The following is a 3,474-nucleotide window of genomic DNA, read 5'->3' on the forward strand; positions in this document are numbered from 1 at the left end:
AGGCTAATATGATTATAACTCAAGTGATCACCAATAATAGTTTTGCTTGTGCATTAAATTCAACCAACATAGATAAACAGGTTTAGGGTTAATCTATTGTTTGCATGTTAGTCAGAAAGCGCACATGAATACGAGAAGAATGAAGTAGAGGCCTATTTAGGGCAGGTTCAATCTCTTTTAGGTTGGATTTGTACCTTCATCCCCGAACCCTATTTAGTTCAAGACCTTTTGGAGTTGACGATCTCATGGATCGTTAAGGGGTGTAACCTTCACCCTGTGAACGGTTTACAAGTTCCTAAAACTTGTTGGCGACTCTTTTGCTCTAGCTTCCTTCCCTTTGGACGCCACCATACTTAAGTGTATGATCACAGTGGGGTTCAAGCTTGGGGTTAATGCTTGAAATATTCCCTACAATTATGCACTGTAATTGGTTATGATTTTTTTTTTTTTTTTTTTTTTTGTAATTTTAAAAGTTATAGTTATTTCAAAAATAATTATTTTTAAAATAATCCCCCTCTTCCGCCAGGCGCCAACCACCGAGGTAATCCTACCTCCCCCACCATACCAACTCCTAGCTCAGCCGCAACTCCACTCACACCCTAACACTCAACTCCTTCCTGTTACTTTGCACTAAGTCAACACCCACCAATTTGCACCCTCCTGCCTAGGGATGATAATCCCTGATCCGACCTGAAGTTATAGAGAGAAATCCGAACTCGACCCGACCCGAATCCGAACAACTCGAATTCGACCTGATTTGACCCAAATTTCATATTTTGTAATTAATATTAAGTTTTACACTATTTTTATAGTTTTTAAGCATAACTCGTAATCGATCCAAAATCTGATCCGAACTCAACCTACTGACTCGAATTGCCATCTCTATTCCCGCCCACCCCGAAAATAGCCACTTACACCGACATTAATATATTTAGGGTGTGTTCTTTTACGAAGAAATCAGACTACGGCTAAAAAATATTAAACCATGGAGGAGAAGAGGAGAGGGGAGTTGTTAACGAAATATAGGTTTGTACTCATAATTAAAATTAATTTAATACAATGAATGTCCTCCAATTTGCTCCCTTACTCAAACTAAAGGAGTACTTTATCCTAAGTTGACTATAAGAAATTCAACTTCTAATATTCAAAGTTATTACTTGACGCATGTGTATGATGATGGTTATAAAGGTATATATTAAATGATTTAAGCTATGTGTATAACGGCGTTGGTGTATAAATATATTCATGCAAATGATTTTGATTTAGTTGAAAATGACGAAAATACCCAGGAAACTGCTGAATGGTGGCTACCATAAAAAGTACCCATATCCACTTGCTAGTTTCCAACTTTGGTACAGTAATTGTATGGAACTATTCAATTCTTGCTGAAGTGAATACACGTTTTCTTCATTCAAATTTTAACAACGCATGCCTACCTATATAAACTCCATCCTATTCCTCCAAGTTTCTTCATCCTTAATTAATAAAACACTTAAATTAATTTAGCACGATAATTAACATCGTAGTTGTAAACTTGCTTAGTGAATTAATTAGCAGCTTTGTGTTTGTGAGTGAACATGTCGTCGAATTCGTTGCTTTGTATGCTTTTCTTTCTTGCCACGGCGTGTATGTATACATCTACTGCCCAATCGTCGTCGTCTTCTTTGAAGGTGGGATTTTATCAACGGAGTTGTCCCTCGGCGGAGTCTATTGTGAGGAATGTTGTCAACAATGCGGTCACTAGGAATCCTGGTTTAGGAGCTGGTCTTATTAGAATGCATTTTCATGATTGTTTTGTTAGGGTACGTAACTTAACTTACGTATGATTATAGTGTAACGTTATATTATATTTATATTAGCTTACATTAATCTTATGGTTATGTATGTGCATGCCAACCTAATTTTATTTTTCTTGTTATGGTTTTCAGGGTTGTGATGCTTCGATTTTACTTGATTCAACCCGGGTACTCCATCTGAGAAAGACAATGTAGCAAATAACCCAAGTATGCGAGGTTATGAAGTGATTGATGAGGCAAAGAAGCAGCTTGAAGCTCGATGCCCACAAACCGTCTCTTGCGCAGATATCATAGCCTTTGCAGCACGAGACAGTGCTACCAAATTAGGAGGGATAAACTATGTTGTACAATCAGGTCGTCGTGATGGGAGAATTTCTTTTAAGGATGACCCTGACCAAAACTTACCTGCACCCTTTTTCAACCTACAACAAATACAAAAAAGTTTTGAACAAAAAGGCCTTTCTGTGGAGGAAATGGTCACCCTTTCCGGGGCACATTCTATTGGAGTTTCGCATTGTTCTTCTTTTACCAAAAGACTTTACACCTTCAACGCTACACACCCACAAGACCCTTCAATGGATCCTAGATTTGCTAATATGATAAAATCCAAGTGCCCTAGTAATGCACCTAGCAATGTTGATCCAACTATTGTGCAAGATTTTATTACACCTAATAGATTGGACAACAAGTATTATCAAAATGTGCTAAATAGAAGGGATCTATTGACCTCGGACCAAAGCCTTATGACTAGTCCTACGACGGCGAGTGTGGTGAAGAACTACAGTAGGCAAGGTGGTGTTTGGGCTAACAAGTTTGGTAAAGCTATGGTTCATATGGGTTCAATTGATGTTCTCACTGGTGTAAATGGTGAGATTAGAAGGAATTGTAGGATTATTAATAACTAATTAAGTGATATTTGGAGGTTGTCTTAATTATGTTTCGGATTAAAGTGTGATTTTGGGTGAAGGATTATTTATTTATTCTTTTGATTTGTAATGCAAGTGTAATAATTATGACTGTAAAGTACAAGTATTATTTAAATGAATGAGCTCCACTTTTTAATTGGCATTTTATTTTTTACTTGTACAAAGTGGCTATTCGGTAATACTCCATAATTTTATAATTATTTTTTTAAAATAGCTTAGATCTCGTGCATTGTATGGTCTTTGACAAAACTTTTAGAATGGATTGCAATTTATAGTTAACTTTACAGTCATTTATTTATATATATATAAAAAAAGAATTGTATTTTCATAAAAAGATAAAATTACTTGAATTTTACACCTAAATTGTGACAAAAACATCAATAATGTTATTACTTCCGCAATAGCTCTCTATACCCCTCTTTAGTAGATATTAGATAAATCTCGTGCGATGCACAATTTGATCAAATAAAATATTCTAAATTTATTTATTTTTTCATATCAAAATTAAAACAAAAATATTTCTAAAACAAATAAAACATCAAACATTAAAATAAATAAATAAAGCTCATAGAAAATTGAATGATGAAAGAGTATTCAGGGAAGACAAATTAAATTCCCTTCAAAAAAAAAAAAAAGGAAGGAAGACAAAATTTTCAGAATTTGATACTAATAATAATGTAATTGACCAGAATTTTAATAAAATAAAAAAATATTACAAAACGATGACATCATTTATAGTTTTGGAGGGAAAA

General features: G+C 34.6%; 1 pseudogene; it reads left to right on the forward strand.

Annotated features, from left to right (window-relative positions):
* Positions 1-1,577: 1,577 nt before the first annotated feature.
* Positions 1,578-2,732, forward strand: LOC145565013 (peroxidase 5 pseudogene; annotated as a pseudogene).
* Positions 2,733-3,474: the final 742 nt, after the last annotated feature.

This window comes from Chenopodium album, chromosome 10, assembly GCF_948465745.1.
Source record: "Chenopodium album chromosome 10, dcCheAlbu1.1, whole genome shotgun sequence".
Classification (NCBI taxonomy): domain Eukaryota; kingdom Viridiplantae; phylum Streptophyta; class Magnoliopsida; order Caryophyllales; family Amaranthaceae; genus Chenopodium; species Chenopodium album.